Below are 14,796 nucleotides of genomic sequence, written 5' to 3' on the forward strand. Positions count from 1 at the left end.
TGCTACATGTTGTGCAGCCAATAACATTCTCCAGGGCATGTCTTCTTCTTCTTCTTTTTTTTTTTTTTAAAGATTTATTTATTTATTTGAGAGTGAGAGAGAGAGAGAGAGCAGGATCAGAGGGAGAAGCAAACTCCCCACCGAGCAGGGAGCCCTACGTGGGGCTTGATCCCAGGCCCTGAGCCAAAAGCAGACACTCAACCGGCTGAGCCACCCAGGTGCCCCAGGACATGCAGAGAACTCCTGGATGTTCTGCCACCCATGTGGGAAAAGACATTTGATTCCCAGAAGACATGGACTTTGTCAAGGGCTCTGCTCTGTAGCCTCGGACAGGGGAGCCACATGTACCTGCCCAACTCCAGTCCTGTTTAAAATCAGAAAATGATAAGTGGTTGCAGGAGCGAGCTCAGGTGTAAAATTGCTCGTCGCTGGTGTAACATGTATATGGCCCATCCCTGGTATAGATTTCCAAATGAAACTTTGGGAGCATCCATGGTGACAGTTAGAGGTCATGGGGGATCTGCTGCATCTGTCCCCTGACTTCATGCCCTCGTCCACATGGGCACACACCAGCAACTGGTGCTGGTGAATCCGGCTCTACGGAAACAAGTCGGGGAGGAGGGAAACCAGAGCCTCTGTGTTTTAATGCGTCATCCTCTTTATTGTTGGTCTTCTCATAGCCATTTTCGGCAGGGTCTGGGGAAGCTGCGCATTCGGATCACGGAGGGTTTCTTTCATGGGGTAGATACCATTCAGTTGTGATTGGAAGAATTGCTTGGGGGTGAAGATATACCTAGAAATAAGAGGGGCTCACTGGCTGAAATTCATCCTGAGGTCTCATACCAGATCCTTGCAGCAGGATTTGATGAGTCAGGTCCCTGAGAGAAGGGGAACGGATAAAGGATATAGAAGGGGCGACTGTGTCTGCCAAACACACGTCCAGCCAGGGCCAACCAGCAGATTGCCCTCTGGGGGGCATCCCTGGTTAAAGACTCAAGTTGCTTCTCCTCACTGGTCTCCTCCTGCCAAGGGGACAGAGGAGGTTCCTACAAACCTCTTCTGACCTGAGGGAGGACGTGTGAGAACTTTCTGTCCTTGGCCCTGAGGAAGCTCTGTCATCTCTCAGGTGTCAACTGAACACATGCTATGAAGCGTTGCCCTGGATGAGCCAGTGTGGAGACATCAGGAGTTAGGACCAGTCACGACTAGCCAAGCAATGCCAATGCTAACAAAATCTCCATGGTTCCGAGCAGGTGGTAATATTGTCTTTCCCTCAGTGCCCAGAGAACCACAGCATAGTGCACGCTGGAACCAAACAAGGCACACCCTCTTGTCCTGTCCCTCTGGTCCTCCATGTCTGAGCCCATCCTTCCCCACCCCCCCAGACAGATGCATTGCTTGAACTCCTTGCACACGTCCCACTGTATGTGGCCTTCTCCCTTTGTTCACACTCGCTCTAGTTGAGTCTCCTTTCTTCTCACCTCTACCTAGTCAAATACTACTTCCCTTCCAAGACCCAGCTCAATGCCGTTGAACTTACTAATCCTAATGATGGATGTTTGCTGTCTTCATTCGTTCTTACTTTGTGCCAAGAGCTTTACACATATTAGCTCTGTTCTTTTCAACAATGCCATGACAGATTATGATGCAGAGATTATGATTCCCACTCTATAGATTACAAAACTGAGTTCAGAAAAGCTAAGTAACTTTTCCAAGATCACACAGAAGTGATAGAGCTGGGACTCAACTATATCAATGAATTACTGAATTAATAAGAGTCTGTGCTACCAATAAGCAAATGAAAGCGTACACAGCATCATTAGTCATTAGAAAGATGCACATCAAAATGGGAGTCAGAGACCTCTTCACGCCCACTAGGATGGCTACAAGACAAAATACAGACAATGACAAGCGTCACATGGAGAAATTAGGACCCTCCAACGTTACTAGTGAGAATATAACATGATGCAGCCACTTTGGGAAACAGGCTGGCGTTCCCTCAAAAAGTTAGACGTAGAGTTAACTCCTGACCCAGCAATTCTACTCTTAGGTATATGCCCAAGAACTGAAAACAGATGTTCACACAAAAACTTGTACTTGAATGTTCATTATGTCATTATTCATAATTGCCAACAAGTCAAAACAACTCAAATGTCCCTCAGCTGATAAATGGATAAACACAAGTGGTGTATTAGTCAGCCATAAAAAGAAGAAGTCCTCACAGAGGCAGCGACATGAATGAACCTTTGTGAAATATTTTGCCAAGTGAAAGGAGTGGTCACAAAGGACCAGCTACTGTAATAATGTCATTTATGTGAAATGTCCAGAAGAAGCACATCTACATAGAAAGCAAATTAGTGGTTGCCAGGTGCTGAGGAATGGGAGCAATGTGGAGTGATTGCAGATGGATTTGGGGGTTTTTTTGGAGGGGGGAGATGAGGAAATGTTCTGGAATTCGATAGTGGTGATGGTTGCACATGTTTGTAAACAAACTAAAAACCAATGAATTCTACACTTTAAAAAGGTTAATTTATGGTATGCGAAATATATCTTGGTGAAAAAAAGAGGCTGAGCTACCCGGATTCACAGAATCAGTCATCAAGCATTTATTGAACACCTATTATGTGCCTAGAATTGTGTGGCCTAATCCTGACACATAGTAGGTACTCTGAAATGTCTGTTGACTCACTGATAGGGTGACAGTGCTTAGCCCTAGGAATGAAGAGATGATTAAGATGTTATTTCCCAAGAAGCCAGACAAAAACAAAAACAACCACCAAAAAAGAGTACATATCACATTATTCCATTTATATAAAATTCTATAAAATGCAAACTAAAATATAGTGATACAAAGCAGATCAGTAGTTGCTTGGGGATGCGGGGGAGAGAATAGGAATGTAGATATGTTCACATATCTTGATTGTGGACTGTTTTTTCATGTGTGTGGTGAGAACACTTTCAGTGCATCCGCTAAGTTTGGGTACCTGTGTTCTCATTTTCCTTTGTCTCAAGATACTTTTAAATTCCCATTTGATTTCCTCTTGGACCCAATGATTGTTCAAGAGTGTGTTAGTCTCCCCATGTATTTGTGAATTTTCCCATTTGACTTCTGGTTTCATTCCACTGTGGTCCAAAAACATACTTGGAATGATTTAGATCTCAAATTTGTCAGGACTTGTCTTGAGATCAACCGTGTGATCCATCCTGAAGAATGTTCCATGTGTGCTTGAGAAGAATGTGCACTCTTCTGCCCTCGGGTGGAAAATTCTGTATATGCCTGTTCGGTCCATTTGGTCCAGCTCAGGGGGAGCAGTGGTGGCTCCTGTCGCAGAGGAGTTCGGCAGCGTAGACTTAGGGCAGCTCCATCAGTTGAGGACAGTATCCTGGCCCTCAGTGGCCTGCAGGGGTCCTCAGTGGCCAAGGCTGTGGGTGTCTGCAGTGGTGGCAAGGGTTCCTAGGGTCCTCCTGCTCCCCCTTTCCTCTGCAAGGGGTAGTCACGGCCAAGAAGGTCCCTCTTGGTGGCGGGGTCTAGGGCAGAGGCGTGTGCAGACTAGCTCGAGTCAAGGTCTGGGGCGTGGGTACATGTGAACGGGCAGTGGCTCCAGGTTCTCTGTTCCAAAATTTTTGAGTGTGAATTTTCTTTTCAGTTTACCTGTCACCCTGCAGAGCATGGGCTTGAGAAATGCTGGCACAGGGAATGGTTCACGTCGCAGATGGGGACATAGCCGCAGCCTCTTGCCCTTGACAACTTAAAGCCCTGATTAGCAATGCACCTTGGAGGAAACTTGTATCCTCGTCACACAATACATCCTGTAGATGTCTACATTTTTGTGAGTGGTGAACAGTTTCTAAAACAAAACTGCAATAAGTAGGCCATCATAAATACTAAGATTAACTTCATGAAGCACTTGGAATTGTTACTGCTCCGGGATCTGCCGAGGCACCCTGAGTTAAGCCTTTTGTTCTAACTTCCGTTTAAGAAAATCGTGTTATCCATTTATAATATGCTCCACTGAATAGGGTATGACTCAGTCCCCCCTCCGCCCCGTGCTCACACTTCCCACGTGGAGCTTGGCGTGACATTCAAAGTATTTAACAATCAGCAGGCATGAGCAGGAACCAAGCCGACCGACACTGACCAGCGTGCCATCCTAGTGAGCACCTGCTAAATATCATCTCCACTTAGCACTGACCTGCAGCCCCACTTTTAGATGGAAAAGGTAAAACGATTTGATAAATACCAAAATGCCTTAGCCCCGAAACTCCTGGAACTACAGTTGTTTGTGTGAATCATGGCACTGCATTTCTAGAAAGTTCCACCTAAGAGAAAGGCAAAGTCATGGGCATTTTTGTTACTGAAAGTGACCTCACCATAAAGTGGCTTCCTGTGATGATGAGATACATAGTGGGAAAGTTTGTGGGTAAAATTACTTTCTTTTTTGGCAGAATTACTTTCTATTCTGCCTAAACCCCATTTTTTTTTTCAAATATATTTAAAACATTCACAGGGAAAATGAAGTGTCTCTTTGGTTAGTTGCCTTTAAGAAGTTGCAAGTAGAAGCATTTTGGTAAAATGCTGAGGCCTGTAACTTAATGAAGGAATCTGTCTCAATGCTAAAATAAGCAGTATTTGGTGCAGGGGCTGGGGGCTGGGAGGGAGGGAGATGGGAGGGCATGCTGGGAGAGGTGGCCAGACAGTGAGTATCCTAGCTTCACAGTGATTACAGAGTGGGGGATAAAATCTCTTGCACACACCATCTGTGTGCTGTGTACGGCAAATGCTGAGCTGAACTCTGGAAGCATCCCACAGATTACCATATGCATCATTGCAAAGCCAGGCTAGCTTCGTAGTGACTTCAAAGTGGGGCATTAAATATCCGATCATCGCTGATTTGATGCCTCCCTGCGCCACCACAACTTGGCCCAATTCCAGGCAAAGGGGACGGCATGGGGGGTGAGGGCACCTGGTAAAAGTCACGTGGAAGTTGTGATTGGCATTTTGGAGACACAAAAGAGCCAAAATTCAAGGGTGAGACAAAGCAAAATTTTGAAAGTGGTGATAATTGTCCAGGGCATATTTCTTCCTTCCCTGATGGAGGTTTCTCTTCAATCTCTTGACACTGGCCATTCATGCTCGTGCAGTAAATGGTTAACTGAGCAGGTTTGCGGGGGTTCAAACCTCATGCATTCTGAAGAAATTAGCCCTTGAGGGGCTCCTGAGAGATGGGCTCTAAGCCGTTTGTATATGCTGCCCGGTAAGCGTACTTTTATAGACCTGGAGCTTTGGCCACACCAGCTAGCCCATGGTGACAGCATGCTTGTGGTGGGGACCTTGGGTCATGCCATATCACTGCAATTCCTGGAGTAGCTGAAGACTGAGAACTAAGGTCAGCCGTGTGGGTGCTCTCCGCTTACGTGACCCACCCCCAGTAAAAACCCTGTCCATCGAGGCTTGGGGGAGCGTCCCTGGAGGTCAGTACCCCACACGTGCAGGGTGAAGTAGCCGCGGTCTGCACAACTCAGGGCAGAACACACTTGGAGCTTGAGCTGCTTTCCCCTGGGCTTCATCCCCCCACACCTTTTCCCTTGGCTGGTTTTAACCCATCTCTTTTCACAGTAATAAACCATAACCGTGACTCTCACCACTTTTCCGAGTTCTGTCAGTCCTCCTAGTGGATCGTTGGCAAACCCGCCATCTAAAGATGGTCTTTCCATTGACTTTGAGGCTGGTCTCGGAGAGCCCCCACCACAACGTTGTTTTCCCACCAGCACAGACGTCTTCCTCCAAATCGCCCCAGATGGCCGTGAACTATGTTGCCCTCCCTTCCATCAAACGCCCATGCTTTTCAGCTGCCTCTGAACCCTGAAAAATCAATGAGCCCCCTGCAGGCCCAGAGTGGCTGTGAGCACTTTGGTGAGTGAGCCTCATCTCATGCCTGAGAAGAATATTGGGAGGCCAGGGCGCCGGTGCCCCGCCAGGCACGGCCAGTCTGTCAGGTGGGCGGCTGCTACTTGGATTTTCTAGCTCTGCTCAAGTCCCCCCCCCCCAACCCCGCCCCCGTCCGCCCCCCAATCTCCAGCCAATGGTTAAGCCCCAGACTGTGCTCTGACTTTGTGGTTCCCATCTTCCCCCAGAGCCGGCCCCTCCTCTCCACGTCCCCAGGAGCCCTCTGACTAGGCCCATGCATCCCAGATGGACCAGCCCTGATCCAAGCGCTGGCCTCGCTCACTGCCATGACCGAAACCAGCCCGGAGACCCTCCTCCGAAACACCCAGAACCAGGGGCCTGACCGACAAAACTGTAAACCCCAAGATCTTTTCCAGCCAAGTGTTATCCCTACCTTGGCCTCCACCTGCACGGGACAAGGTAACGTGGCCTTTGTTCCTGGAGGACTTGGGATTGTCCGACTGATCTACGAAGTAGGGGAGGGTTCTCTGGTCACCACGGGCGCTCCTGCTGCCCGTCCGCTTCCCAAACTGCGGGCTGCAAATGCTACTGCTATTTCCGGTCTCCGTTTCTGTGTTAATTGCTCAGGGAAAGCTTTTCAGCGTCCCAGTCTAGGTCAGGCCCCTTTGGTCTATGTTTTTGTGAAAACATGGTCTTTTCCCTCCCAGCATCCAGCTGGGTTTGTAATTAGTGGGTTCGTGTCTATCCCCTGTTGATTGCCGGTGCCAAGGGTGCTACCTTGGGTCTTGCTCGCCCTTGTATCCCACCACCTAGCACAGTGCCTGGCACATAGTAGGGCGCTCAGACCTATTCCTTGGATTCAGTAGGAAGTGCACGAACCATAGTCATAATCGCTTTGTGTTTTTTTCTTTCTTTTTTTTTTATTATGTTCAGTTAGCCAACATACAGTACATCATTAGTTTTTGATGTAGTGTTCAATGATTCATTAGTTATGTATAACACCCAGTGTTCATCACAACATGTGTGCTCCTTAATACCCATCACCCTGTTACCCCCTCCCTTCTGAAACCCTCAGTTTGTTTCCCAGGGTCCAGAGTCTCTCATGGTTCGTCTCCCTCTCTGATTTCTCCCCCTTCAGATGTTCCTCCCTTCCCCTATGGTTCTCCATGCCATTGCTTATGTTCCACATATGAGTGAAACCATATGATAATTGTCTTTCTCTGCTTGACTTATTTCACTTAGCATAATTCCCTCCAGTTCCATCCATGTTGATGCAAATGGTAGGTATTCATCCTTTCTGATGGCTGAGTAATAGTCCATTGTATATATAGACCACATCTTCTTTATCCATTCGTCTGTTGAAGGACATCTTGGCTCCTTCCACAGTTTGGCTCTTGTGGACATGGCTACTATGAACATTGGGGTGCATGTGCACCTTCTTTTCACTACATCTGTATCTTTGGGGTAAATACCTAGTAGCACAATTGCTGGGTCATAGGGTAGCTCTATTTTTAACATCTTGCGGAACCTCCATACTGTTTTCCAGAGTGGCTGCACCAGCTTGCTTTCCCACTAACAGCGTAAGAGGGTTCCCCCTTTTCCACATCCTCACCAACATTTGTTCTTTCCTGTTTGGTTAATTTTTGCCATTCTAACTGGTGTAAGGTGGTATCTCATTGTGGTTTTGATTTGCATTTCCCTGATGGCTAGTGATGTTGAGTTAGTGAAACAAAAGCAAAAATAAACTTTTGGGACTTCATCAAGATAAAAACTTCTGCACATGGGGTGCCTGGGTGGCTCAGTCAGCTAAGCGGCTGCCTTCGGCTCGGTTCATGATCCCGGGGTCCTGGGATCGAGCCCCGCATCGGTCTCCCTGCTCCGCAGGGAGCCTGCTTCTCCCTGTCCCTCTGCCTGCCTCTCTGCCTACTTGTTCTCTCTCTCTCTATCTCTCTGTCAAATAAATAAATAAAATCTTTAAAAAAAAAAGCTTCTGCACAGCAAAAGAAACAGTCAACAAAACTAAGAGGCAGCCCATGGAACAGGAGAAGATATTTGCAAATGACACTACAGATAAAGGACTGATATCCAAGATCTATAAAGAACTTCTCAAACTCAACACTCAAAGAAACAAATAACCCAGTCAAAAAATGGGCAGAAGACATGAACAGACACTTCTCTAAAGACATACAAATGGCTAACAGACACATGAAAAAATGCTCAGCATCACTAGCCATCGGGGAAATACAAATCAAAACCACAATGAGATACCACCTTACACTTTGTTTTCTTACAAAATTAATTCAGTATTCCCTTCCATATACGTACGCTCAGCCTTCATAATCTTTTGCTCTCGTCATTTGGTCATCTGTTCACAACCTTAAAAAAATTAGAGAAGTGATTTGTTGCCAAGGTAACCCTTTCACAACTGGAAAAAGAGTACAGTCCCATGGGAAACAGATGTGCAGGCATGTGCAGATCCGTCACACTCCTTTTCCACGCCTCTGCCCCGACCACTCCAGGGAACAGCTAATGCTGAGAAGCAGTATGCGCAACCTCACGGAGAATGAGTTTCTCTAACATGAAATGGCTGGAGAAAATTCTGACACATGGAACATCACGGGGATGAACCTGGAAGACACCAAGCTAAGTGAAATAAACCGGTCGCAAAAGGGCCAACACTGTACGATTCCACTTACATGAGGTTCCAAGAGGAGTCAATTCACAGAGACACAAAGTAGAATGGTGGTGGCCGGGGGCTGAGAGGGGCGAAGGGGGGTTGTTTCTAGTCGGTACATAATTACAGTTTGTGAAGAAGTTCTGGAGGTGGATGGTGGTAACTGCAAATATACTTGATGCCACAGAACCCTACACAGAAAGGTCACATTGGATAATCTCATGTTGTATATATTTACCACAGTAAAACAAAATGAAGAACGAAAGATGGATGGTGAGATCCTTCCAGTTCATCAGGAATTTGAAGGAAACAATTGGTGTTTTCTTGTTTAAATACTACAAAGACATAGATACTCCACAAAGACACAAAGTGGGAAAACATGGCCCCCAACAATTGTTAGGGTGTCTCCCTGCAACCAGGCAGAGGACAGTCTGGCCAAACCCAGCAGTGGCCAGAGGTGCTGAATGTCTTTATATTTATTTAATCTTGTCCCATAAAAACATGAGGGAAAATTTCCTTCTCTTGGAGCTTCTCTGTCAGTTTTATGTATGTCTATAGGTCTTCCATTGGGAAAACATGACCAGCAGTTTGAAGAGCCCTCTCCCAGGCGCTGGTGGGAGGGAAGCTGTGTGTATAGAATACTTGCCACGAACCAGCAAGCCCTTCACTGTTGACTTCAGAATGCCTCCTCAGTACCCAACCCTAGGTCCAGTGATGTCCACCCCAACCAGTGATATCATCCAGCCCCCTCGGAGCCAGACTGGTTGTTGCCTCCCTGAAGGGACTTCAAGCCCACAAAGGGCCCTGACTTCTGGTCATAAGGGTCCTGGTATCAAAGCTCCACATCCTGTGTTTTTCCCACTATTGCTTTCTAGAAGCTCCTGCGCAGATGATGTTTTCCCCCAAGCAGGAGAAAGCAGGGAGAGAGGCTGTCAGAATAAGTCAGGCAACTGTCTGTAGCTCAGAGTGGACCCTGCCTCCTGGAGGCTGGTGGGTGCCAAGCGGGGGCAGCTGCAGTTGGCACTGTCGTGGGGGGAGCAGGCCCAGAAAGCCTCTGAGGAAAGTGGACCAGACCCCCCCCGCCAACTGAAGAGACATATGGGTCCCCAGAGAAGAATCAGGAGTCAGGGACCCAAGAGACATGGTCAGGAGCATCTGCAGGACCAGGCAGCATGTTCGTGGTGAGGCGGGGTAATCTGAGATCATGCAGAACTCTTTCAATCTTAAAAAAAAATTACAAAAGTAATAGATGTTCAATGTCAAAAATTCAAACAATAGAGAAGCGTGAGCATAAAACTACAAGTCCCTGCCTTCCTCTTCAAGGAATTTCTCTCCTCTCCCCAGGATAACCACTAGGAGCTGTCGGCTATAAACATAGACCCCTCTGGTCTTTTCTCCAGGTATTTGGAAACATGTGAACCTCCTTCTCCCAACTCAGATGTCACTTGAAATGTTCCATTCCTTTATTTTTTTTAATCAGATTAAATCTGAATCCAAGCCCCCATCCTCCATCCCTGGGGCTTCCTCACTCCCAGAGTGACACAAAGATCCCAGGGTCCCGTGCCAGCCAAGGAGGATGTCACCTGTTGTGTGAGCCCAGGGGTCCTTTCATATCCAGTGGCTTTGCTGATTCTGTCCTCACTTGAGGCAGGAGTACTGGCCTCTTTGACAAACGGAGGTACCCGCTCCGAGTCCAGCTCCACGGGGCCCACGGGGCTCCATCCTTGCTGACCTTTGCCCCCTGGGGCAATATCCGGCTTTCCTCTGGATCCAAACCCTTCCGCTTCATTTCAGACAGCAGGAAATCTCATGTTTGCTCTTGCTTCTTGTTACCAGAAAGGCATTCCTTCTCTTCCTGTCTCACTTTCAAAGGCATGCCCTAGTGTAATCTCTTCAGTGAGTTTATTGACTTCTCACAACTTGGGTTTCTACCTGTGAAAATCACTAAAGCAAAAAATCACCAGGAATCTATGCCTCAAGGTGGGAAGAAACAGAGAACAATGCACAAAATAATGGGACACACACACAAATGTACAGGATCACATAAATGGGTCCTACTGTACGTTATATTCTCTAGCTCGCTTTTTTCACTGAGGAATTTACAAAACATATTTCTTTGCCAGTATATTTACATCAACATCTCCTTTTTAATTTTTTTAATTTTATTTATTTATTTATTTGTTTTTAAAGATTTTTATTTATTTGACAGAGAGAGACACAGCGAGAAAGGGAACACAAGCAGGGGGAGTGCAAGAGGGAGAAGCAGGCTTCCCGCAGAGCAGGGAGCCCGATGCGGGGCTCGATCCCAGGACCCTGGGATCATGACCCGAGCCGAAGGCAGATGCTTAACAACTGAGCCACCCAGGCGCCCCAACATCTCCTTTTTTAAACAAAATGAAGTTTTTAGTCCATAATTCATCCACCATTTCTCTCTTAATGGAGACGTCCATTTCCTTCAAAAAAAAAAGCCTACTATCAATGCCACATTTGTACATGTATCTTCATGCACACACACATTTCTGTAGAAAAGAAACTCAGAGTGGAAATACTAGATTGTTCAATTGGGGGCATATGCTCTATATTATAAAATAAATATTGCCAACTCTTTAAAAATGCTGAGCCACTTTATGCTTCCACAGGATCTGAGCATACCAGTTCCCATGCCTCCTTACCAATTGTGACCAGTCATTTCCTTCTTAAAAATCCATCTTCTGGGGGCACCTGGGTGGCTCAGTCGGTTGCTGGAGAAGTTGTGTATGAAGCTTACTGGCTAGGTCTATTTCTCCTTTATGAGTGATCTCCTGGTTTTATCTATTAGTTGTTTAAAACCCTGTTCTTACTGATTCTGCAGAGAATGCACTTTTAAAAAAAACAGATTTATTTATTTGATAGAGAGAGAGTGGGGGGAGAGAGAGAGAGAGAATAACTGGGGTGGCAGAGGGAGATGGAGAGAGAAACTGAAGCAGACTCCATGCTGAGCGCGGAGTCTGACGCAGGGCTGATCTCATGACCTTGAGATCATGACCTGAGCCAAAATCAAGGGTCAGACGCTTAACTGAGTCATCCAGGCACCCTGAGAATGCACTTTTCTATTTCATAGGTACTAAACCTTTGTCTTACTGAAGTTACAATGTTTTATTATAGTTTGTCATTTATCTGTCAACTGTCATTGGGATTCTGACTTAATTGGTAAAGGGTGGGCAAAATCAGCAAATTTTTCAAAGCTCCACCAGGTAATTCTGATCAGCCAGGATTGAGAGCCACCAGGGCAAAGAATAAAATAGGGACCAGAAGGGACACCTGGGTGGCTCAGTCAGTTAAGCTTCTGCTTTTGGCTCAGGTCATGATCCCAGGATCCTGGGATCGAGTCCTGAATGGGGCTCCTTGCTCAGTGGGGAACCTGCTTCTCCCTCTGCCTGTCGCTGCCCATGCTTGTGTGCGCTCTCTCTCTCTCTCATTCTCTCTGACAAATAAATAAAATCTTAAAAAAAAAAAAATAGGGACCAGGAACAAGAGAAAGTGAGCAGTCTCACAAGCCACTGAAATATAAATATGAGGCCATTTGTACACCAGCCCTACAGTCTCCCTAGTTTTTTCTTACTTTCTGTTTCATTCACCATAAGGAGGCCGGAGAGAGGGATGTGTTTCTCGCCAGCCTGACACCCTTCGATAGAATTCCATTGCCCTTACAATGGAATCCAAACTTCTTACCCTGGCTCTAAGATCCTATGTGATCTGGCCTCTATCTAACCAACTTCATCTTTTTTTTTTTTTTTTTAAAGTAGGCTCCATGCCCAGAATGGAACCCAATGTGGGGCTCGAACTCACGACCCTGAGACCAAGACCTGAGCTGGGATCAAGAGTCAAACGCTTAACCGACTGAGCCACCCAGGCGCCCCTATCCAGCTTCATCTTAAGCCACTCCCACCCCTGCTCCCTACACATCAGTCACTGCTCTCTGCTCTCTGAGCTCACCAAAGGCCCTGTTCTCACTCCGGGACTCGCACCTGCTGCCCCCTCCCTCCCCACAACCCTACCCCTACCCCTCGCTTGCACAGTGTGCTCCTTCTCAGTCTCTTTCCACAACCCTTTGGAGATGTCTAAGAGACACCCCCCCATTACTCTCCACTCCACACCCTATTTATTTCCTTCCTAACCTACCGTGATTCGTGATTATTTAATGTACTTATTTATTTTGGTTTTGGAAGCAAATATTCCCACTGACATGTAATGTAAACTCCACGGGAATGGCTACCACAACTTTCCACCGCCAGGCACATTTCTTGGCACATTCTTGATCACAATGTATTAAATGATGGAATCATATAGCTTGGCCCGCCAGGGTTCCCTCCAAGCCCAGCCCTCCCCAGGGTGGGAGTGATGGCTGAGAAGAGGAGGACGTGGCCCTCGGGATCCAAGGTGTAACATGCCTGACAATGTCCTCCCTTATGGCCCATGTGTCTCTTGGTTTCCCAGGTCACCGATGTGCTGGTGAATCTCAACCATCAGTGGGTTCCAGGGCCTCTGCCAAAGCTCGGGAGTATCTGGCCCCTGCCCACTGGTCCTCAGCTGGTGCCATCGCTCTCTCTGACTGCGCCCGTGACACCCACTCTGCGGCACCTGGACTGTTCTGTCTTGGAAAAGGAGCCCCCCTTCCAGCTCAAGATGGTCTTCACCATCTGCACATTGAAATTTGAGAGGTGAAGGGAGGGTGAGAACATTCCTCAGAAGCATTTCGTCTTTTTTCTGAAGTGGACTTAAAGCTCCCAATAGAGGTCACGCGTGTCCCCCCCCCAATGTTTCCATGTCCGCAGCCACGTATGTAGGAAAACTTTAATTCACTCTTGACTTTCGAGAAGCCCTTAGTAACCAGCAAGGGGAAGGGCGGGGCTGCCGCTCCCTGCTGTCCCCAGGGGAGGGCACCTTCTCAGAGCGAGCACCCCAAGGTGTTCAGTTATGAGCAAAACGTCTGCCCAGTGTCTGAGTGCAAACAGCCCGTCACTTTGGGTTGTTTAACACGCCAGTCTTGCCCGTGACAACTTGTCGCGTCTCTATGGTGACAGCATGCAACACATCAGTCTGGAAAATAGGAATTTTACATCCAGGAGAATGCTGAGAAAATTGACCTCCAAATAGTGCTGGCTACACCCAGCCTGATGGATGTTCTTAACTGGGACGTGGCATTGGTGAGCAAATCGACACGCCGCTTCAAGGGGACTGCATACAAAGTTGTGGGTATGAGGACAGGGAGTTTGTCCCTTAACCTGAGGCTATTTTCTGATAAATCTTGGGTCCTCTCAGAAGGGCTTCCACGGAGAGAACCAAGGTCTGCCCTTTGGGATATAAGCTCAGAAACATCAATCATCCCTCTTATACTGAAGCCTAGTATATTTCCAGGGGTAATCCACAAGGCTCTCCAGTTTCCTGGGGCAAAGCGTTAATTACACCAAGAGGCCCTTGGGAACCCTATAGTTTGTACAGTAGTGATTAATATCAGTCAGTTCAGCTTATTTCCATTTCTAAGCAGTGCCACACAGTCTTAGGGGAGCACAGAAGAGGTGTCACCAGCACAACCTGTCCCTCCCACATGTCTACACCTCCACCTGTTTTCTTTAAATCCTCCTTTGGTTAGCTCCCCCACAGCCCTTCATTGTAGCTCCGGCTCTGGAGAGGGTCTTAGTGGGACCTCTGGTTATTTTGTGCTCAGCTGCAGATAAGATCATCACCCCCCAGGCCCCCGCCCCACATTTCCTGGGCTCCAATGGAGCATGGAAGTTACATCCTTCAGCCTAGATTCTGGTTTAAGGCTGAATTTTTTTTCATCCAAAATAAAAATAACTTCACTGAACCTCATAAAAGTGCATATTTTTTTCAACTGAATTACCTACTTTATTGAATAAAGGGATTCAAGAGAACTCTGGGACTGCTTATTAGCCACTAAAATGTCAAAGTTCTGCTTTCTGTGAAAAGTAATAATGAGGAGGCAGTTTTATAGGGTTTCATACTTAAAAGTAGATCTGGGTTCTCCCAATGCTAGGCTGACTGGTAATAGTTCCTCACTGGTTCCTCTGCTCTCTTGCTAATTTCATCACCCCCCCCTTGGAGTCAGCTAGTATCTGAAGATGATGGCTTTAATGACTCCTTCCTTATCTTCAGCCCAAACCTCCCCTGATCCTCACATGGATGTTCTGCAGAAATCCCAGCTCGGTTGCCC

General features: G+C 47.1%; 1 long non-coding RNA gene across 1 annotated transcript in view; it reads left to right on the plus strand.

Annotated features, from left to right (window-relative positions):
- Window positions 1-14,440, plus strand: part of LOC144382575 (uncharacterized) — a 101,723-nt gene extending 87,283 nt beyond the window's left edge. The window contains exon 2 of the long non-coding RNA XR_013449760.1: window positions 13,059-14,440. This is a non-coding gene — a long non-coding RNA (uncharacterized LOC144382575). The remainder of the gene's footprint in view (window positions 1-13,058) is intronic.
- Window positions 14,441-14,796: the final 356 nt, after the last annotated feature.

The sequence above is a fragment of the Halichoerus grypus genome, chromosome 7, assembly GCF_964656455.1.
Source record: "Halichoerus grypus chromosome 7, mHalGry1.hap1.1, whole genome shotgun sequence".
NCBI classification, from domain to species: domain Eukaryota; kingdom Metazoa; phylum Chordata; class Mammalia; order Carnivora; family Phocidae; genus Halichoerus; species Halichoerus grypus.